General features: G+C 49.3%; 1 pseudogene; it reads right to left on the reverse strand.

The window, feature by feature from the left end:
• Positions 1-2539: 2539 nt before the first annotated feature.
• Positions 2540-23563, reverse strand: LOC141582505 (zinc finger protein 684-like; annotated as a pseudogene).
• Positions 23564-23779: the final 216 nt, after the last annotated feature.

Consider the following 23779-nt stretch of genomic DNA (forward strand, 5'->3'; position numbering starts at 1 on the left):
CAGCTGCCTTTCTGCCGCGGTGGCCTGGTCAATCACGTCTTCTGTGACCTCCAGCCGTGCTGGCGCTGGTGCTGGCTGGTGTGTCCCGGGCCCTGCAGGAACGCGTCCTCCTGGCAGCCTGCTGCTGCTGGTGCTGCCCCTGCTCCTCACCCTGCTCTCCTATACCCGGGTGCTGGTGGTCATCCTGGGGGTCAGGGGGGCTGCGGGCCGCCGCAAGGCCTTCAACACGGTGGCGTCCCACCTCACCGTGGCCGTGCTCCACTGCGGCTGTGCCACCAGGCCCCTGAGCAGCCGTTCCCTCGAGGAGGACAAGCTGGTCTTGCTCATCTACATCAACGTCACCCCATTGCTGTACCCGGTCATCTACACGCTGTGGAACCGGGACATGCAGGGGGGCCCTGCAACGCGCGGTCTGCCAGAGGACGCCGGGGATGGGCCACCATGAGGATCTTGCCTGATGCTGGTGCCAGGTGGTGTTTGTCCTGAGATTTTCCCCACTGAGGGCGGTGGGGGAATCTCACCATTGCAGAGACATCTGAGCCTCCCCAACGCCTACTGGACGTAAACCTGTGTATGGGCACTCAAGTACCGCCAATCCAGCTCTAACCTAGTGCTGCTGCGTCTATTGGTATCTTGCGCTGGATAGTTCTTTGCTGTTGGGGGACGTCCCATGCACTGTAAGATGCTCAGCCACATCCTAGAATCCTGCCACATTCTATTCACTGAATGCCAGTGGCATCCTCCACCTCACTCCTCCCCGTGATGATCAAAAATGTTATTGGGCCGGGTGAGGTGGCTCAGGCCTGTAATCCCAGCACTTTGGGAGGCCAGGGAAGGAGGATCTCAAGTTCAGGAGTTTGAGACCAGCCTGGTCAACACAGTGAAACCCTGTCTCTACGAAAATTGGCCGGATGTAACGCTGTGTGCCTGCAGTCTCAGCTAGGTGGGAGGCTGAGGCAGGAGGATTGCTTGAGCCCAGGAGGTGGAGGCTACAGTGAGCTATGATCGCAGCACTGTACTCCAGCTCAGGTGACAGAGCAAAGCCTTGTCTCAAACAAAACAAAACAAAAATACCTCCCGAAGGGCCCATTTAGGAGTCAGGAACCTCAGAGGCATGGTCCGTGCAGGTAACCTCTGCCTACCTAACCTGGCTGGCAAACGTGCACACCTGTCAGGGCTGATTGGGAAGAATTATGTCTATGCCAGTGAGGAGCGCCAAGAAGGAAGCTGCCAATGGCCTCAGAAGTCTTGGGAAGGGGAAGAGTCTATTCTCATACCGTCTCCCTCCTTACCTGTGGCTTGAGGCTTGTGTCTGGGAACAGGAAACACAAACCCCAGCCCTGGAGCAGGAAAGCTTCCCACCCTTCCCCCAAATGCTACAGGTATGTGGGATGTGAATGCCCCTAAGAGAGAGATTGAGGACAGCTTTTTTTGCTTGTTTTGTTTTTTGAGACAGAGTCTTGCACTGTTGCCTAGGCTGGAGTGCAGTGGCACAATCTCAGCTCACTGCAACCTCCGCCTCCCGGGTTCAAGCAATTCTCCTGCCTCAGCCTCCAAGTAGCTGGGATGACAGGCACCCGCCACGGCACCCAGCTAATTTTTTGTATTTTTAGCAGAGACGGGGTTTTCACCATGTTGGCCAGGCTGGTCTCAAACTCCTGACCTCAGATGATCTGCCCCCCTCGGCCTCCCAGAGTGCTGGGATTACAGGCATGAGCCACTGCACCTGGCCTAGGACAGCTCTTTTTAAGGATTTTATTGTTTAGAGCAGTTTAGGTTCATAGCACAATTGAGAGGAAGATACAGACATCCCACTTACCCCGTCCCTAAATAAGATGCACCTCATTAAGGTTATCTATGTCAGATTCCTGAGAAATATGGGTTGAGAGAGTCTGTCTCCAAAATATTTTACTTCCAAAAGCTCTTTCAAAGACCATGCCACATTTCTGATTTTTTCTTTTTTCTTTTGTGAGACAGAGTCTCACTCTGTCACCCAGGCTGGAATGCAATGGCATGATCTTGGCTTACAGCAACCTCCACCTGCCAGGCTAAAGCAATTTTCCTGCCTCTGCCTCCTGAGTAGCTGGGACTACAGGCATGCGCTATCACACCTGGCTTTTTGTATTGTTAATAGAGATGGGGTTTCACTATGTTGGGCAGGCTGGTCTCGAACTCCTGACCTCAGGTGATCCGCCCATGTTGGCCTCCCAGAGTGCTGGGAATATAGGTGTGAGCCACCACGCCCAGCCTGATTGTTCCATTTCTTAACTGGGATATGAATACGGCCAGTTCAAATTCTAACTTAGATGAGATACAGGTCAGTGCATATGGACTCAGCCAGGTAAACTCTTGCCCTACCCAGAGCCCAAGATAGACAGACAAGCTTTCTGTCTCCAGCCTGCCTTCTCCCTGGAAGCACAGCTTGTGTAGAAGGTTCTGCACTTCCGAGTTACTTCAGAGCCACTTCTCTGTCCTGTGCAGCTCCTAAGGTCTTGTTTGTTACCCTTCCATGCCCTTTCACATTCAAGCTTCTAAGTAAACAAAATCAAACACATTGAACAGCTATGGTGTCAACTCACAAACTTTATGTTTGGCTTTCAGTACCCTCTACATAGCTGGCACCTGGAAACTTACTTTCCCTGAGAGCTGAATTACGAATCTAAAAGGATGTCACTGGTGGTGGTTCACCATGGCTGGTTGTTTTTGGTGGAAAGGTCTTCACTTCATTTTTGTTTATTGAGACAGGGTCTCGCTCTGTCACCCAGGCTGGAATGCAGTGGTGTGACCATGGCTCATTGCAACCTCAACCTCCTGGTAAGTTTCCAGGCGCCAGCTATGTAGAGGGTACCGAAAGCCAGGAATAAAGTTTGTGAGTTGACGCTGTAGCTGTTCTATGTGTTTCATTTTGTTTACTCAGAAGCTTGAGTGTGAAAGGGTATAGAAGGGTAACAAAGCGTAAGTGATTCTCCCACCTCAGCCTCCCAAGTAGCTGGGCCTACAGGCATGTGCCACAGTGCCTAGCTGCTTTTTTTTGGTTGGGACCGGGTCTTACCATGTTGCCCAAGCTGGTCTTAAACTCCTGGGCTCAAGTATCCACCTTGACTTTCCCAAGTGCTGGGATTATAGGCATGAGCCACTGCCCCGGTGATTTTCACTTTAGACAGTCCACCATATTGCCAGAAAAGGGAGTCCCAACATGGAAATATAACTTTTGAGATGGAGTCTTGCTCTGTCACCCAGGCTGGAGTGCAGGGGTGTGATCTCAGCTCACTGCAACCTCTGCCTCCTGGGTTCAAGAGATTCCCCTGCCTCAGCCTCCCAAGTAGCTGGGATTACAGGTGCCCAACACAATGCCTGGCTAGTAGAGATGGGTTTTCGCTAGGCTGGTCTTGAACTCCTGACTTTAGGTGATCCAACCGCCTCAGCCTCTCGAGGTGTTGGGATTACAGATATGAGTGACCACGCCCAGCGGGAATCGAAACTTACGCACTAGTTGATTGTGAGTTACCAGTTGTCATGAAGTTGTTAACTTCCAGGCTCAGGAGTTCTGTAATATGTGACAACAAACAACAGAAGTAGTGGTGTGAGGTGCTGCAGCAGACCTCTGGTTTAATAATGCATTCATCTTATTCTCACTATGTATCACAAACACAGAGGGTATAATTTAGTATAGAAAGCCTCGATAGATATTGTACACATTGTGACATATGTCTACAAATTCACAATTGTGTTCTGTTCACCAGTGCAACTCAAAAACAAAAATTACCTGTCCGTGGCACAGTCAGGAACACACCCCTCTGTCCCTCTGGGGTGGTTCTGATGCTTTTTTAGATCCGTTTGTCTTAATGATTTCATTTCTTCCCATAGCATGGGCAACAAGAATTAAACTCCGTCTCAAAAGAAAAAAAAAGCTTCCTATCCACAGTTGTCTTTAAGTATATCCTGGCTGGGCGCAGTGGCTCAATCCTGTAATCCCAGCACTTTGGGAGGCCAAGGCGGGTGGATCATGAGGTCAAGAGTTCGAGACCAGCCTAGCCATCATGGTGAAACCCCATTTCTACTAGAAATACAAAAGTTAGCTGGGTGTGGTGGCGCATGCCTGTAGTCCCAGCTACTAGGAGGCTAAGGCAGGAGAATCACTTGAACCCGGGAGGTGGAAGTTGCAGTGAGCCGAGATCGCACCACTGCTCTCCAGACTGGGTGACAGAGTAAGATCTGTCTCGAAAAAAATAAAAATTATCCTACAAAAATAGATCATTCTAGCACACCATGACCCTTCCAGCGTTAGTTTTAAACAGACTTTTTAAAAGACTGAGTCTCACTCTGTTACTCAGGCTGGAGAACAGTGGTGCAATCCTGGCTCACTGCAACCTCCGCCTCCTGGGTTCAAGTAATTCTCCTGCCTCAGCCTCCCAAGCAGCAGGGATTACAGGCACCCACCATGCCTGGCTAATTTTTTGTACTTTTAGTGCAGATGCGGTTTCACCATGTTGGCCTGGCTGGTCTTTTTTCTTTTTTTTTTGAGACAGGGTTTTGCTCTTGTTGCCTAGGCTGGAGTGCAATAATGGTGTTATCTTGGTTCACTGCAACCTCCACCTCCCAGGTTCAAGTGATTCTTCTGCCTCAGCCTCCCAAGTAGCTGGGATCACAGGTCTGGATCACAGGTATGCACCACCATGCCCAGCTAATTTTTCGTATTTTTAGTAGTGACATTTTCTCCGTGTTTGTCAGGCTGGTCTCGAACTCCTGACCTCAGGGGATCTACCTGCCTCAGCCTCCCAAAGTGCCAGGATTACAGGCATGAGCCACCTCACTCAGCCGACTATGCTTTTTTTAAGCCACCAAATTGCAGAATTTCTTCCCGATATGGGATCTCTGCCTACGTGGCATCATAGTTTTGGTGGAGGGCTCTTCCCTGATGTCCCTCCTGGATGTCCCTCCGCATGATGTGACTTGGTGACAGTCCCGCCATCTCCTCTTCACCCACGCAGCTTCTCCCTGGTGTGGAGCTAGTGATGTCAGGTGAGGTTTGTCTTCTGAGAGGTCTTCCCACAGTGTGAGCACCGGTAGGGCTTTTTCCCCATGCGAGTCTGCTGGTGTGTGCCATGAGTCCGCTGGTGTGTGACGTGAGTCCGCTGGTGTGTGATGAGGCAGGAGTTTCTGGGAGAAGGCTTTCCCACACTCTGCACACCTGTAGGGCTTCTCCCCATGTGAGTCCTCTGACGCAGGATAAGGTATGATTTCTGGAAAAAGGCCTTTCCGCAGTTGCCGCAGCCATAGGGCTTCTCTCCCGTGTGGGAACGATGGTGCTTGATGAGGCGTGACTTGTGGGAGGTTTTCTCACACTCCAAACACTGGTAATGCTTTGCTGCGGCATGGGCGGTCCCAGGGACAGAGAGGCCTGGCTTCTGGAAGATCGTTTTACCACGTCTGCTGGCTCTACTGGGTTTCTCTTTTGTGTGAGTTCCCTTTCTGTTGGGGCAAACCTTCTTCCTGAAACCATTCCCTCGTTCACTGCACGCAAAGTATATCTCCCCAGTGTGGACCCCATGATGTACCATGAGGTCCAATCTGCAGAAGGCTTTCCCACACTCTGTGCCTGCGTGGGGTTTCTCACTACTGGCTCCCTGATCTGCCTGAAGGCCTGCGTTACAGCTTAAAGCTTTTCCACACGGGTTACATTCACGTGGATTCACTCCTGAAGGTGGTGTTTCAAGCTTCGAATAGAAGAACGAGTTCCCACGGCTGTCACACTCAAATCTCCTCCTTGCCAGGTAGGCGTTCGGAGTGAGGTCCAGGTGGACTTTCCACGCGAGTCACAGGTGTGACCTCCTGTTTGGAGGGAACGAGGTTTGTGTTCTGATGAAGTTTCCCCCCCCAAGCTGGTTATATTCATGAAGCCCATTTCGGGTCCAGTCTTTCTCGTCTAAAAGACAGCATCGCTCAGTTGTTGGTCTTGGTGTTGCTGTTGTCTATCTGGTTGGGTAACGACTTGCCAAACTTCTTCTAGAAAAAATAACACAAACTTTGTTGTTGTTGTTGTTGTTTTGAGATGGAGTCTTGCTCTGCTGCCACGCTGGAGAGCAGTGGTGCAATCTTGGCTCACTGCAACCTCCACCTCCCTGGTTCAAATGATTCTTCTGCCTCAGCTTCCCAAGCAGCTGAGACTACAGGTGCCCACCACCACACCGGGCTAACTTTTTGTATTTTTAGTAGAGACAGGGTTTCCCCATGTTGGCCAAGACAGTCTTGATCCCTTGAGCTCCTGATCCGCCTCAGCCTCCCAAAAAGCTGGGATTACAAGCGTGAGCCACCACGCCTGGCTGTTGTTGTTTTTTGAGATGGAGTCTGGCTCTGTCACCCAAGCTGGAGTGCAGTGGCGTGATCTCGGCTTGCTGCAACCTCCACCTCCCAGGTTCAAGTGCTTCTCCTGCCTCGGCCTCCCAAGTAGCTGGGACTACAGGCATGAGCCATCACACCTGGCTAAATTTTGTATTTTAGTTGAGATGAGGTTTCACAATGTTGGCCAGGCTGGTCTTGAACTCCTGACCTGAAGTGATCCACCCGCCTCGGCATCCCAAAGTGCAGGGATTACAGATGTGAGCCACTGCACCTGCCATACACTTATTACTCTTGGAGTATCGTGTCACAAAATTAGTGCAGAAAACCTTGAAGGGAAGATTCATTTTGTGATTTCAAGCCTCACTGCCTGTCATCTCAGCTACGCAGGAGGCTGAGGAGGGAGGACTGCTTAAGCCTGGGAGGTTGAAGCTGTAGTGAGCCGTGATCACACCACTGCACTCTGGCCTGGGTGATGGAGTGACACTCTGTCCCAAAGAGTAGTAAAGGCAAGTGCCTGGTCCCTCCCATGAGGCCGAGGTTACACAAAGGCCTTCATGATCAGCACTTGTGCGTGCTCCCTGCCTTATGCTCCCTTTTATTCTGTTTACTGCCTGGATTTTCTCAAAGCACGAGGTCTTTTGTTTGTTTGTTTGTTTGTTTGTTTTTGAGATGGAGTTTTGCTCTTGTTTCCCAGGCTGGAGTCCAATGATGCTATCTTGGCTGACTGCAGCCTCTACCTCCCGGGTTCAAGCAATTGTCCTGCCTCGGCCTCTGGAGTAGCTGGAATTACAGGCACCCACCATGACGCCTGGCTAATTTTTTCTATTTTTAGTAGAGATGGGTTTTCACCATGTTGGCTAGGCTAGTCTCCAATTCCTGGCCTCAGGTGATCTACCCACCTTGGCTTCCCAAAGTGCTAGGATTACAGGCGTGAGCCACTGCACCCGACCGTTAGGTCCTTATTTATTTTTTGGAGATGGAGTCTCACTGTTGCCCAGGGTGGAGTGCAATGGTGTGATCTCAGCTCATTGCAACCTCTGCTTTCCGGGTTCAAGTAATTCTCCTACCTCAGCCTCCCGAGTAGCTGGAAATGTGTATGGCCATACCACCCTGAATGTGCCTGATCCCATCTGAATACCTGGGACTACAGGCACATGCCTATTTTTGTATTTTAGTAGAGATGGGGTTTTACTATGTTGCCCAGGCTGGTCTCGAACTCTTGAGCTCAGGCAGTCCACCCACCTCAGCCTCCCAAAGTGCTAGGATTACAGGTGTGAGCCATTGTACCAGGCCGTAGGTCCTTATTGTTAAAGAAATTACCTTAGAGCTAGAGGTCTTTTCTACAGTGACTTATTCTCACATGGACTTACGGATATTTATGATGTCCAGCAGAAGAACGCTAGAGTACACACAAGACATCCTGGCCTCAGTCAGATTCTCTGCTGTCTCCTGATGCCTGTATTACCACTTTGATGATTTTGTTTTGGGAACAGGGTCTCACTTCAGCCTCAAACTCCAAGCCTCTGGCGATCCTCCCACCTCAGCCTCCCAATTAGCTAGGGTGACAGGTCCATGCCACCAAGTCCAGCTAGGTTTAAATTTTTTTTTTTGTAGATATGGGGGGGGGGGTCTCACTATGTTGCCCAGGCTTGTCTTGAGCTTCCGGGCTCAAGGGATCCTCCTGCCTCCCAGTTAGCTGGGATTATAAAAATTAGCCAGGCACAGTGGCTCATGCCTAGTTTTTTTTTTTTTTCCAGTAGAGATGGAGTTTTACTGTGTTGCCCAGGTTAGTCTTAAACTCCTGGCCTCAAGCGATTCTTTTGGCTCAGCCTCCCCAAATGCTGAGATTACAGGCATGAGCCACCACACATGGTGTATCTTCATTTGCATTTTAAACCAAAGACGCTACCTTCTGCCTCACCTCTGGCGCTTATATCCAGTCAAGGGTGTCACTCCTCTGTTAGGGGTTAGAAGTTCCTGGCCGGGTGTGGTGGCTCATGCCTATAATCCTAGCAGTTTGGGAGGCCGAGGCAGGCAGATCACCTGGGGTCAGGAGTCTGAGACCAGCCTGGCCAACATTGTGAAAATCCAACTCTATTAAAAATAGAAAAATTAGCCAGGCATGGTGCATGAACCTATAATCCCAGCTACTTGGGAGGCTGAGGCAGGAGGACTGCTTGAGCCTGGGAGGTAGAGGTTGCCGTGAGCTGAAATTGTGCCACAGCACTCCAGGCTGAGCAACAAATACTCTGTCTCAAAAACAAAAAGTTCTGGAGCTGAACAGCTGAATTCCCGAGAAGTAAAGACCACCTGCTCATCTCTGCCATCAGATTTCTATGGTGAAACCCAGCCAGGACTATTTTTAAAGATCCCCAAGTGACTTTGATGTGGCTCTCCAATTAATTAGCAGTGCCTTGAACAAATGCTGATAAAGAATCCTTGACCTGATCAAAAGAGGGATTAAAGGAGCGCCCCCCAGAGCTTCTCAAAGAAACATGAACAAATGAAGTAACAGCTCTGGCCGGGCGCGGTGGCTCACACCTGTAATCTCAGCACTTTGGGAGGCTAAGGTGGGCAGATCACGAGGTCGGGAGTTTGAGACCAGCCTGGCCAACATGGTGAAACCCCGTCTCTACTAAAAGCCAGGTGTGGTAGCACGTGCCCATAATCCTAGCTACTTGAGAGGATGAGACAGGAGAATTGCTTGAGCCTGGGAGGCAGAGGTTGCAGTGAATGCACCATTGTACTGTACAGCGTGGTCAACAAGAGCAAGACTCTGTCTCAAAACAAACAACAAGAGCTCTTCTCTCCATGGGGTTATACTGAGTGCAGCCCATTAGGCAGAATGGAGCCATATTCCATGGTTTTGAAAGAAAAGGCATTTAAAAGTTTTTATAAAAGGTAACATACTAGGCTGGATAGTAATCAGATGCATGAAGTAGGCAAAGTTGAAATTAACATCTAAGATCAGCTGGGCACAGTGAATCACACGTGTAATCCCAGCGCTTTGGGAGGTAGGAGGACTGAGTGAGCCCAGGAGTTCGACAATCCTGGGCAATGTCGTGAGACCACATCTCCACAAAAAAAAACCTTGAAGATCAGCCAAGTTTGTTTTTCTAGAGACAGGGTCTTGCCCTGTGACCCAGGCTAGAGGGCAGTGGCATGATCAGAGCGCACTGCAACCTCAACCTCCCGGATTCCAGAGAGCCTCCTGCCTCAGTCTCCCAAAGTGCTGGGACTATAATTGACAGCTGCCATGCCTGGAGGGTTTAATTATTTGATTCCATTACTGGTGCTAGCTGATCTTCAATTTTTTTTTTTTTTTTGAGGGTTATGCTCTGTTACCCAAACTTGGAGGAACCACAGCTCATTACAGCCTCAGCCTCCTGTGCTCAGGTGATCCTCCCCGCTCAGCCCCCTGATTAGATGAGGCTACAGGTGCATGCCACCATGCCTGGCTAATTTTTGTATTTTTAATAGAAATGGGGTTTTGCCATGTTGGCCAGGCTGGTCCCAAACGCCTAACCTCATGTGATATTTCTGCCTCAGCCTCCCAATATGCTGGGATTACAGGTGTGAGTCACCACGCCTGGCCCCTGAATGAGCATTTGATAGGCTAGATGGTGCCAGCTCCAAATAACCCAGCCCCTTTGTTTTCTTCGGCAGAAACTTGGTGATCAGCATGAATCAGTGCCACCTGAGGGTGAGCTGGGAGGGAGACAGCAGTGATTTAAAGTCATCAAGTTGGCCGGGTGTGGTGGCACATACCTGTAATCCCAGCACTTTGGGAGGCCGAGGTGGGCAGATCACAAGGTCAAGAGATCGAGACCATCCTGGCCAACAGGGTGAAACCCTGTCTCTACTAAAAAGACAAAAATTAGCCAGGCGTGGTGGCACATGCCTGCAGTCCCAGCTACTTGGGAGGCTGAGGCAGAAAAATCACTTGAACCCTGGAGTCGGAGGTCACAGTGAGTCAAGATGGTGCCACTGCACTCCAGCCTGGTGACAGAGTGAGACCCCATCTCACAAGAAATTTAAAAAATCAAGTCATCAAGTTACACTAAACTTTCACCAGTTTGCAGGTGTGACAAAGAGAATGAGGACTGAATTATACATGTAGCAAATATGTTTTTGAAGCATTTCATGGTGAAAAAAAGATGAAAAGTAAAACAAATGGCACAAAATAACAGCTCTTTTAACATAGACAAAGGAAATCTCTGAACACAAGAGAAAGCCCATTTTATAACCACAGGGAAAAGACTGAAGATCCTACAGGAAGACTTAGCAACCAAGGTCTTAGTGGGGACGGCAGAGCAGAATAAAAGGACAAATGAAAATAGATGGTCGGGCATATGGATCATGCCTGTAGTCCCACCTCAGGAGGCTGAGGCAGGAGGGTCCCTTGAGCCCAGGAGTTCGAGAACACCCTGGACAACATAGGGAGACCCCATCTCTACAAAAATAAATAAAACATTGGCTCAGTGTGAAGGTGTGTCCCTGTAGTACCATCTACTCAGGAGGCTGAAGTAAGAGGATCGCTTGAGCCCAGGAGTTGGAGGCGGCAGTGACCTATGATCACTCCGCACTCCAGTCTGGATGACAGAGCAAGACCTTGTCTCAAAGAGGGCTAGGTGCAGTGGATCAAGTCTGTAATCCCAGCACCTTGGGAGGCAAAGGTGGGAGGATCACCTGAGGTCAGGAGTTCAAGACTAGACTAGCCAACATAGAGAAACCCCATCTCTACTAAAAAAAAAAAAAAATGTGTATATATATATATATATATATATATATATATATATATATACACACACACACACACACACAAATTAGCTGGGTATGGTGGCACACACTTGTAATCCCAGCTAAGGAGGAGGCTGAAGCAGGAGAATCAGGAGGCAGAGGTTGTAGGAGGTTGAACCCAGGAGGCAGAGGTTGCAGTGAGTCGAGATCACACCACTGCACTGCAGCCTGGGCGACAGAGCCAGACTCTATCTCAAAAAGAAAAAGAGAAAACAGACTATGCCTTTCTCTAAAATCCAGGAACAGGAAAGGAATTGTGCAGTGATGTGTGCAAGTGGCAGGATCACTGAGCATCTCAAGGTTTAGGGCCGAATGTCTTAAACAAAGATCTCAGCTTCTTGCAAAGATCTGAGGCTTTTTTTTTTTTTTTTTTTTTTTTTTTAAGACCAAGTCTCACTCTATCGCCCAGGCTGCAGTGCAATGGCGCAATCTCAGTTTATAATCTCTGCCTCCCAGGTTCGAGCAATTCTCCTGCCTCAGCCTCCCGATTAGCATGCCACTACGCCCGGCTAATTTTTGTATTTTTAGTAGAGATGGAGTTTCACCATGTTGGACAGGATGGTCTCGATCTCCTGACCTCAGGTGATCCATCTACCTCGGCCTCCCAAAGTGCTGGGATTATAGGCGTGAGCCATTATGCTGGACCAAGATCCCAGGCTTTTAAGCAAGAGAACATCCAGCCAGGTGTGGTGGCTCACACTTACAATCCCAGCACTTTAGGAGGCCGAGGTGGGTGGATCACCCAGGGTGAGGAGTTTGAAACCAGCCTGACCAATATGGTGTAAACCCCACCTCTACTAAAAACACAAAATTAGCTGGGTGTGGTGGCAAGCGCCTGGAATCCCAGCTACTCGGGAGGCTAAGGCAGGTGAACTGCTTGAACCCGGGAGGCGGAGGGTGCAGTGAGCTCAGATTGCACCACTGCACTCCAAACTGGGTGACAGAATAAGACTTGTTCTCAAAACGAGACAACATCCATGGTTCTGCTTTGTAGACTTCCAGGAGCCTCATTCCCGGCCCCTGCAGGCCGCCTGCTCACCTGGGAAGTGCCATGTGCCCATCTCCTCCTCTTCCTCCTCCATCCATAGCTCTTTCCCTTGCTCCAACCTGAAGATCACAGCTGGTTTGCCAACTTGACACCCTGTTTGAGAGAAACAGTTATCAGATTTGTGCTGAGCCAGCTGGGCCTTCCCAGCAAGTGGGCTGTTAGTTCAGCCTGCAGAACAAAAGGTGGACATCTCAGCCACGGAAAAGCTGATTCACTTGGGAGGTAACTCCGCAAAGACTCCAAGTGAGATCCAGACTCTTTGACTGCTGAAACCCAAGGCCAAGCCCTTTTATTTTTGACACAGGGTCTTGTTCTTTTGACCAGCTTGGAGTGCAATGGCACAATCACAGCTCACCACATCCTCAACCTCCTGCACTTAAGCAATCCTTCTGCCTCAGCCTCCCGTGTAGCTGGGACCACAGGCATGCATCACCATGCTTAATTTTTAAATTTTTTTGTAGAGACGGGGTCTTGCTATGTTGCCCAGGCTAGTCTTGAACTTGGGCCTCAAGCAATCCTTCCATTTCAGACTCCCAAGTAGCTGGGACTTCAGGCACATGCCACCATGCCTTGCTAATTTTTTATTTTTAAATTGTATAGATTGAGTCCTGCTATGTTGCCCAGTCTGGTCTTGAACCTGTGGCCTCAAGCAATCCTCCCACCTCAGCCTCCCAAAGTGCTGGGATCACAACCATGAGCCACCACGCCTAGCCTAGCACTTTTAGTGCATGAGAGTCTTCCCAGTTTTATACAACTAAGAAAGGAAAGAGGTCATGTAACCCGAGGAACGCTGGGGAGACCAGGTGGCTGCAGTCCTCCAGCATCACGTCCCGGTACAGGGTCCTCTGCTCCAGGCCCAGCTGCTGCCACTCTCCAGGTGAAGCCCACAGCCACGTCCCTGAAGGACAGTGACCCCTGGAACAGCACATGGCTGATTAATGTGGAGTGGTTGGCAATGGGTACATGGCAAAGGCATAGAGGAAATAGATCTGACCGCCTTCCAAGGTCACCTTCCCCATGTTAAGTAATATAGGAAGCTTAGCACACTCCTAACTTTGTACTACATTTTGTGGGAGAGAAAAAAAGATTAGAAAAAAAAATCTTGGCCGGGTGTGTGGTGGCTCATGCCTGTAATCCCAGCACTTTGGGATGCTGAGGCGGGTGGATCGCTTGAGGTCAGGAGTTCGAGGCCAGCCTGGCCAACATGGTAAAACCCCATCTCTACTAAAAATATAAAAATTAGCTGGGCATGGTGGCAGGTGCCTGTAATCCAAGCTATACAGGAGGCTGAGGCAGGAAAATCGCCTGAACCTGGGAGACAGAGGTTGCGGTGAACTGAGATCCTGCCATTGTACTCCAGCCTGAACAACAGAGGGAGATTCCATCTCACACACACACACACACACAAAAAAAAAAAAAAAAAAAAAAAAATCTCATTACTGGATCTCCATTCATTCCTTCAGCGATCAAGCATCTTCCAAGGACCTGGCATGCTGCTGGTGTTCTAGGTGTTTGGGGACAAGGGCTGAACACAGACTTGCTCCTGTTCTAAAGGTGCGTAAATGTGCTGCTGCCCGATGAACACATGAACACAGCTGCACGGTCCGATTGCACCGAAGGCGGTGGTAGACATGCGGTTACGTACAGAACGGCACAAGGAAGATGGCAGCCAGATCCAATGTACTCATGTCAAGTGAAGTTTCCTAGGAGGTCACGGGTGAGCAGAGTCAAAGATAAACAGTGATCTGATGTCTGAAGGATATTCCTAGCAAGACACCTGGCATGAGCGAAGGAGGCACAGAAACGTCTGGTAGGAACTAGGAACAGAATGAAGTGCAGGTTATAAGGGGTGTGTGGGAGAGGGAGCGAGCCCACGAGCAGCTCACAGAAGTGACTGTTTCCCCTATAGGAAATGGGGACTCCCACATCACGGTAATTAAGGGAGGGAACTACTGATGATCTGATGTGGAAAAAAGGTGAGAGCCACCAGAAGGGAGGATAACAGAAGATCAGTTAGCACACAATTCTCATCCTCAATGTAAGACAGTGCTCAACAAGGCAGCACCAAGGGAAATGCAGAGAAGGGATTCCGCAGATGCAGGACCGGGCTGGGCCTTCCTCACCCCTCCCATCCCCTCGCCCCATCAATTAGAGACCCCCATTTAAATATTTTCAATTTACACCTATTAGAAGAAAACATAAGAGGATATATCTAGATATGTGTATGTGTGTATGGAAGGATATATGTGTATAAATGTATATATGTGTATATATGTGTATACAAATATGTGTATACATGTGCGTGTATATATATAGACAGATGAGCGAGAGAGCGCGCACTCTTTTTTTGAGACAGGGTCTCACTCTGTCCAGGCTAGAGTGCAGTGGTGTGATTACGGCTCACTGCAGCCTCTACCTCCTGGGTTTAAACCATCCTCTCGCCTCACGCCCCCACTCTCCAGTAGCTGGGACTACAGGCAGGTGCCACCATGCTAGGCTAATTTTATTTAAGTTTTTTGTAGACATGGGGTCTCACTATGTTTTGTTTCATGAAAGTTTAAATAATGGGAATGAGACCGGGCAGAGTGGCTCACGTCTGTAATCCCAGCACTTTGGGAGGCCAAGGCAGGAGAATCACTGAGGTCAGGAGTTCGAGACCAGCCTGGCCAACACGGTGAAACCTCATCTCTACTAAAAATACAAAACAAATCAGCCAGGCATGGTGGCAGGCACCTGTAATCCCAGCTGCTTAGGAGGCTGAGGCACGAGAATCACTTGAACCCAGGAGGGAGAGGTTGCAGTGAGCTGAGATCACGCCATTGCACTCCAGCCTGGGTGACAGAGCAAGACCGTCTTAAAAAGGTATTTGAGGGTTGGGGGGCTTTCATCACTGCAGCAGAGGTCAAGGGAGGATGCTGGTAGTGCTGGGGTGGGCCCTGCCGACACATGCTGCTTCGGCAGGGTGGTGAGGGATGTTTATAGCCAAATGGGTGATCCAGAGTGTCTCCAACAGTGGGACAAGCACATGCAGAGCAGAGGCAGGAAGCAGGGCACAGCCTGCGGGCAGCAGCCGGGACCGGGAGCTATGTGGGAGTGGGGAGAGGCACTCCGCAAAGAAACCCAGAGCCCCAGTCACCCCGAGGAGCCTGCGTTCTCTTTCAGGCAACACTCTCATCTCTAGAAGACTCATGACCAAGGGCTAAAGGCTGCTGAAACCAGTGACTTTTTTTTTGAGATGGGATCTCACTGTGTGGCCCCGGCTGGGTACAGCGGTGTGATCACAGCTCACGGCAGCTTCGACCTCCCTGGTTCAAGTGATCCTCTCGCCTCCGCCTCCAGCACAGCTGGAACCACAGGTGCGAGCCACCTCACCCAGCCAAGTGTTTGACTTTTTGTAGAGGCAGAGTCTCCCTGTGTTGCCCAGGCTGGTCTCAAACTCCTGGGCTCAAGTGATCCTCCCACCTCAGCTTCCCAAAGTGCTGGGATTACAGGCATGAGCTAAGCTACTCTGCCTAGTATCTACATGGTTTATATATCACACACACACACACACACACACATACATATACATATATATACACATACATATACATGTCTTTGTAGTTTACATACATGTCTAGTTTATACACAATGTCTATGTAGTTAATATATGTGTCTATGTAATTCATATATAATTTCCATGTAAATATATCATTTCTATAGCTATACCTCATGGGTTTATTTATGAAATAATATATAAAAAGTGCAGAGACCAGCACAAAAGTGCTGGACAGGCAGCATTTAAAACCATTATTAACATCTTCAGTACACAGACTGCCCTAATAGGGAGGCATTTCCAGTAGACTTGGCTTCCTAAAACACCGTGGCTTCCATGAAAAGAGAGCAAGTGAAGCCTCCAGCTTACAGCTTCACGGACAGGATAGGTGTGGCTCGCCACCTTCTTCCAGCCTCTCCTGCTGAGTATTTCTTGTGCGAAACACCCAGACATCCTTGGCTTCACAAAGCACTGACAAAGAAAGCCAGGCCCTGTGAACATGTCCCTTCCTGGAGTTGGAGAGGTAACGTTTGTTCACGAGGCCTCATCTTCCTCTAGGACCAACCCCTCCTGCCCCTGCCCTGTGCACAGCTGCCTGGAGAGAGGGCCTATTACACCCGAGCTAGGCTGGACCAAAGGAATCTTCCCTGAAGAGCTTTCACATTGGACCAAGGAAAAGAGATTCAGCCCCTGACCACGGCAGAACTTGCGGATGTGAGAAGAGGAGCTGTGGCCACGCTACTTCTGGTCACATGGACAAAGTCCACCTGAGAAGAAAGTCACAGAAGCAGGGAACAAGATACCTGACGATGCCTGGGTTGCTGGATGCCTCTGGTGCCCGACTGCAAACCTGCTCTTCTCATGTCTTGGGTGCTGCCTTGTAGATTTTTTTTCAATAGGCTCTCCCTCTGTCACCCAGGCTGGAGTGCAATGGCACAATCACAGCTCATTGCAGCCTTGACTTCCTAGGCACGAGTGATCCTCCCGCCTTAGCCTCCCGAATAACTGGGACTACAGGCATGTGCCAACACGCCTGGTTAAGTTTTGTGTTTTTTGTAGAGACAGGGTCTTGCCACATTACCCAGGCTGGTCTTGAACTCCTGGCCTCAAGCAATCCCCCTGCCTCAGCCTCCCAAAGTTCTAGAATTACTACTTTAAAAAAAAAATCCTAACCTACTTCTAGTTGGATTTCTGGCTCTTACAACTTCAAGGATTATAACTTCTGACCAGTGCACTCCACATTCACACATCCCTAGAACGTACAGTGAAGAGGAGCAGAAGGAGAATGCTTTCAGGCTGATGGAAAACACTGATGTCACTCACGGGCAAAGAAAGCTAACAGCCAAGTAACAAACAATACAAAGGAAGGCCAGGAGCAGTGGCTTATGCCTGTCATCACAGCACTCTGAGTGGGCAGATCACTTGAAGTCAGGAGTTCAAGACCAGCCTGGCTAATATGGTGAAGCTCCATCTCTAATAAAAATACAGAACTTAGCCAGGCATGGTGGTGCATACCTGTAATCGAAGCTACTCAGGAGGCTGAGGCAGGGGAATCACTTAAACCCGGGAGGCAGAGGTTGCAGTGAACTGAGATCATGCCACTGCACTCGAGCCTGGGCAACAGAGCAGGACTCCATCTCAAAAAACTTTTTTAATTAAAAAAATAGCCAGCCAGGCGCGTGGCTCATGCCTGTCCCAGCACTTTGGGAGGCTGAGGTGGGTGGATCACAAGGTCAGGAGTTCAAGACCAGCCTGGCCTATATGGTAAAACCCCATCTCTACTAAAAATACAAAAATTAGCTAGGCGTAGTGGCATACACCTATAGTCTCAGCTGCTCGGGAGGCTAAGGCAGGAGAATTGCTTGAACTGGGGAGGTAGAGGTTGCAGTGAGCCAAGATTGTGCCACTGCACTTCGGCTTGGGTAAAAGAGCAAGACTGTGTCTCAAAAAAAAAATACAAAATTATCTGGGCATGGTGGCACACACCTGTAATCCCAGCTACTCAGGAGGCTGAGGCAGAAGAATTGCTTGAACCCAGGAGGTGAGGTTGCAGTGAGCCGAGATCGTGCCACTGCATTCCAGCCTGGCGACGGAATGAGACTCCTTCTCAAGTAAGTAAATAAACAAACCATCATGGCAAGCAATTTCAGACAAGATCAGGTACGTTCAGGGTGGTATGGCGGTAGACATGGCAAGCCATTTCAGGAACACACAGTTCGTTCACTCCTCTAGATAATGCCATGTTACATCTAGGTCACGTGGAGCCACATAAGGCTGTCCCTGTAGACCTGACTGTTCATCACTAAACAACCACAGTCACAGACGTCTGCTTTGGCATAATACCTGCTGTTTCTACACGGGGGAAGAAAAGTCACAAGAGATTGGTGTTGTGTTTCTTTCAAGGTGGCTGTGATTGAGGAAGGGGCCTGCTACATCACGAATACAAAGATCAAATATATTTCTAAATGCCCAAAAGAGCTTTATTTCCCCTGAGAAGTAGACATGGTTGTCCAAAACAGACAACACAAGTCATATACTAGATGGAATCCACCTGCCTTTTTGAGGTGACAGAAATGTCAGACATAAATTTACAAGGCATCTGGCCAGGCATGGTGGCTCACACCTGTAATCCCATCACTTTGAGAGGCCAAGGTGGGCAGATCACTTGAGATCAGGAGTTCAAGACCAGCCTGGCCAATATGGTGAAAGCCCCATCTCTACTGAAAATAAAAAAATTAGTTGGGTGTGGTGGCACATGCCTGTGAAGAGGCTGAGGCAGGAAAATTGCTTGAACCCAGGAGGCAGAGGTTGCAGTGAGCCGAGATCACGCCACTGCATTCCAGCCTGGGTGACAGAGTGAGACTCCAACTCAAAAAAAAAAAAAAAGGATCAGATCTAAATAACAATTTAAAAGCCTGAGCTATTGGCTGTAGACAAAACAATGCACTCAAATGATGAGCGAATGTACTTTTTTTTGAGATGAAGTCTGGTTCTGTCACCCATGGTGGAGTGCAGTGGCTCAATCTCAGCTGGCTGCAACCTCCACCCTCCTGTGGTCAAGCAAGCACATTCTGCTAATTTTTGTGTTTTTAGTAGAGATGGGATTTTACCATGTTGGCCAGGCTGGTCTGGAATTTCTGGCCTCCCAAAGTGCTGGGATTACAGGTGTGAACCACCACACCTGGCCTAGCTTGCCATTTTTTGTACGTATCCCATAAGTGCTTAAAAGAATGCATTCAGCTGGGCATGGTGGCTCATGCCTGTAATTCCAGTACTTTGGGAGGCCAAGGCGAGGCCAAACCTCCACCTCCCAGGTTCAAGTGATCCTCCTGTTTCAGCCTCCCGAGTAGCTTGGATTACAGGTGTGTGTCACTATGCCAGCTAATTTTTGTATTTTTAGTAGAGATAGCATTTCACCATGTTGGGCAGGCTGGTCTCGAACTCCTGACCTCAAGTGATCCACTTGCCCAGAGTGCTGGGATTATCAGGCGTGAGCCACCATGCCTGGCCAAGATTTTTTTTTTTAACCTACTGTTTTTCTTTAAAAAAAAAAAAAAAAAATCAGGATAACACTTTATTTCATAAAACAGAGTAACTATTCCTCTTTTTTATTTATTTATTTATTTATTTATTTATTTTTGAGACAGAGTCTCACATTGTCATCCAGGCTAGAGTGCAGTGGATATGATGTCAGCTCACTGCAACCTCTGCCTCCCGGGTTCAAGCGATTCTCCTGCCTCCGCCTCCCAAGTCTGGGATTACATGCCCGGATAATTTTAGTATTTTTAGTAGAGATGTGGTTTTGCCATGTTGGTCACACTGGTCTTGAACTCCCAATGTCAGGTGATCCACCCACCTCAGTGACCCAAAGTGCTGGGATTAGAGGCATGAACCCTCATGCCCAGCTGTGTTCTCTCTTATTTTTAAATTTCTGCAAATTTCTGCCCAGACTCTTTTTTTCTTTTTTAAATATTTTTTTCTGGGAGACACAGACTGGACAAATGGGGGTGGGTGCTCCCTTTTTTTTTTTTTTTTTGAGATGGAGTCTTGCTCTGTCACCTGGCTGGAGTGCAGTGGGGAGATCTCAGCTCACTGCACCCTCCGTCTCCCGGGTTCAAGCAGTTCTCCTGCCTCAGCCTCCGAGTAGCTGGCACTACAGGTGCATGCCACCAAGCTCAGCTAACTTTTGTATTTTTAGTAGAAACAGGGTTTCACCATGTTGGCTGGGATGACTCGATCTTTTGACTTCATGATCCCCCGGCCTCTGCCTCCCAAAGTGTTGGGATTACAGGCATGAGCCACTGCGCCCGGCCCCTATTCTTTTTTCTATGCTAGCCACATGAGCTGAATGTGGTTAAGTTTCAGTCTTTTGATTTAAGATATGCATTAGGACTGTAATAAGAAGTTACAAAGAGAAAACTAAATTCAGTTCTTGGAAAGGTTTGATTAAACCTAATAAAATAATTGGTTTGTACTTAAGATCAATAAAATTGGCCAGCAGCCAGCCACAACTGGGCAAGCAAAGGCAAAGATAAACCATTTTCGGACATGAAAAAGACAATTTGGATACAGTCGTGTTTTATAATTGTGAGATATTACTATAAATAATTGCCATAAATTCCAAATTAAATGGGACACTTTTCTAGAAAATATAAATTAATAAAATTGACTGACAAACAGAAAACCAGAATAAACTACTCAACATTCAATGAAATTGATCCATCCTAAAAAATACAGTCATCAGGGAAACACCAGTAATTTTATCACATTCTACTCAAGATTTTTGCAATGTTCATAACCCAATGTGAATTTATATCTAAAATACATGAATAAAAATGCTAAAAATAAGAAAACCCCAAAAGAAATACATGTGAGCACTTTGGGAGGCCGAGGCGGGTGGATCACGAGGTCGAGAGATCGAGACCATCCTGGTCAACATAGTGAAACCCCGTCTCCACTAAAAATATAAAAAATTAGCTGGGCATGGTGGCATGTGCCTGTAATCCCAGCTACTCAGGAGGCTGAGGCAGGAGAATTGCCTGAGCCCAGGAGGCGGAGGTTGCGGTGAGCCGAGATCGCGCCATTGCACTCCAGCCTGGGTAACAAGAGCGAAACTCCGTCTAAAAAAAAAAAAAAAAAAAAAAAAAAGAAATACATGTGAAGGTGATGAATGTACAAAGCAATCTTACATACTGTCTGTGGCTACACTCCTGTCTAATAATAAACAAAAACATACATATATAGCCATTTTTGGCCAGGTATGGTGCTCACACCTGTAATCCCAGCACTTTGGGAGGCCAAGGCAGGCAGATCACTTGAGGTCAGGAGTTTGACACCAGCCTGGCCAACATGGGGAAACCCCGTCTCTATCAAAAATACAAAAATTAGCTGGGCATATTGGTGGGCCCCTATTATCCCACCTACTTAGGAGGCGGAGGTTGCAGTGACCTGAGATTGGGCCACTGCACCCCCGCCTGGGCAGCAAAAGTGAGACTCATTCTCCCCATTCCCCACCCCTGAAAAAAAGATATATAGCAATTTAAGAGTTTAATCTCAGTGAGGAAGAGTACAAAGGGTTGTCAACAGTATCTATGAAGTTTTAGTTCTGTAGAAAATCTGAACCCTGGCTGGGTGCAGTGGCTCACGCCTGTAATCCCAGCACTTTGGGAGGCCGAGGCAGGTGGATCACTTAAGGTCAGGAGTTCGAGACCAGCCTGACAAACATGGTGAAACCCTGTTTCTACTCTAAGAAAAATTTTTAAAATTACCTGGGTGTGGTAGTGCACACCTGTAATCCCAGCTACTTGGGAGGCTGAGGCAAGAGAATTGCTTGAACCTGGGAGATGGAGGTTGCAGTGAGCCAAGATTGCACCACTGCCCTCTGGCCTGGGCAACAGAGTAAAACTCCATCTCAAAAAAGAAAAAAAAGGGGAGGGACAGCGGGGGGTGGGGAGGTGGGGAGAGAGAGCATGGGGAGAAATGCCAGATACAGGTGACGGGAGGAGGGCAGCAAACCACACTGCCACGTGTGTACCTATGCAACAATCTTGCATGTTCTCCACACGTACCCCAAAACCTAAAATGCAATTAAAAAAATAAATAAAATCATTCATTATACAGAAAAAAAAAAGAAAGAAAATCTGAACCCAGCAAACTTTTGTTTTTCACATCCATCGGGCTCAGGACGAAGTAAACTTTTGACATCTGCTCAATTTAGTTCATGAGTGCGAAGCCTTCTTTTTCTTTTACTTTGCTATGTATTTACATCTCTTCTAATATTACTAATTAAAAATAGCAAAAAAGAATTATGGACATGTCGTAAAAAAACTTCCTTCAGTAAGACCAAAGTGCAAGTCGTGATAGAAAAACAACAACAAAAACATTTGGCCTTATCAAGATTTAAAACCATACTACCAGTTTCATTCTTTCCCAACTCAAGTCAGTTTCATCTTAAACAAAAAAGCATCGCATCCAAGACGGACATCGTCCTTCAACACCATCCCACCCCACCACTGTGAGTGTTGCTCATCCTTCTTCCCCAAGCGCTGGCAAAGGACGGTCTACACGGACCTGGCGCAGCCGCCTCCTCCTCCACCAGCCTGTGACGCTGCGCTCGCGCCGTCCCGCCTCCCACCTGCCGTCTCTCATCTCCCTCCTCAGTTTTCTCACACCCTCAGTCCAGTTCTCTTAACTCTACTTCCTGCAGGGATACTCTGGCCAACACCCAAATATGACCCTGCCTCTGCCCTAAAGTACTGCATTTGCGGCTGCAGCAAGAGGGAGACCCCACCTTGGACCCTGCTGGTCAGCCCCCCACCACGCCCCCAGCCTCACGGCCCCAGGAGCCTCCCCTGTGCCAAGTCCTCAGTACCACTCATCATTTCCCCTTACGGAAGCTCTTCCCTGGTCCCGGAAGGCCCTTTCGCCCTTTCACATGCGAGATCCTATTTTTCTTTAAGTCTGACCTGAAGTCACCCCTCCCCCAGTTGAAACTGACCCTCCCTCCCCTGGGTGTTCATGCATCCTGATAGTTGGGGTAACTACAAGGAGGCCTACCCCTGGATCTCGGCCACCTGTTAACGTGACCAACACCTCCGTAGGACTGCAGCCAAGGAGGAGCCCCAGCTCTGTGCTCCCCAAGATCGGACGCCTGGCACTCAGCAGATGTTTTGAATGAGCCCAGACGCCTGAAATAACAACACTCCCCGTCCTGCCTTCGTTTCCCTCCTAGCTAAGTGCCCACCACTGGCTGCGATGGGGGGGTCTGCATGAGCCAGGTTGAAGAGAAATAAAGGGGTTGCCCGCCCCCCGCAAGAGACGGGGACTTTCCCCAACAGCACCCCGTCTTCCCCCTAGAGACCCAGGCTCCGGAGTGCAGTGGCGTTGAGGGGCCTGGATGGGCAGAGAAGCTCCAGGGGACGGGACCGGAACAAACCCACTCTTCGGGAAGAGCGGCGTCCCCTGTGCAGAGACCAAGCCCCGGCTCACCTGCGTCCGGGTGGTCCCAGCAGCAGGTGCCCTGCGCGAGCTCCCAGGGGACGCTGGGGTCCATGGAGGCAGAGCTACGGAGCGGAGAGGGGCAGTGAGATGAGGGACCAGCCGCTGCTTGGGACCCGCTAACTGCCAAGTCCGCCAGCCCAACTCGGCAGCACCCGACACCCCGCGGGGACGTCGGGAGGAGCCACTCCAGGACCCCAGTGCAGCGCCGGTTCTGAAGCAAGTGGGTGCCAGCCACGCTCGTGCTCGGCACAGCCCTGGAGCCAGGGCGCCGCCCCACCCCCACGTGTCCGAGGCGCCCGTCGCCGTGGGAACAGCCCGGAGTCCGGAAATGCCCACATCGCAGTCCCACACCTCAAAAACTCTGTGCAAGGGACCACGCCCCCGCCCCGCTCCACCCCCCCCCCACACACACGGACTACAACTCCCAGAAGCCTCCACGACGCCACGCTTCTGGTTAGGCCACCGTGACCTTCCCGCCACAGCTGCAGCCACGTGGGAGGTGGCCCTGGGCTGGCAGGGTGTGGTGCGGTGGCTCTGGTTGACACAGAGCTGGG

The sequence above is a fragment of the Saimiri boliviensis genome, chromosome 20, assembly GCF_048565385.1.
Source record: "Saimiri boliviensis isolate mSaiBol1 chromosome 20, mSaiBol1.pri, whole genome shotgun sequence".
Taxonomy (NCBI): Eukaryota; Metazoa; Chordata; class Mammalia; order Primates; family Cebidae; genus Saimiri; species Saimiri boliviensis.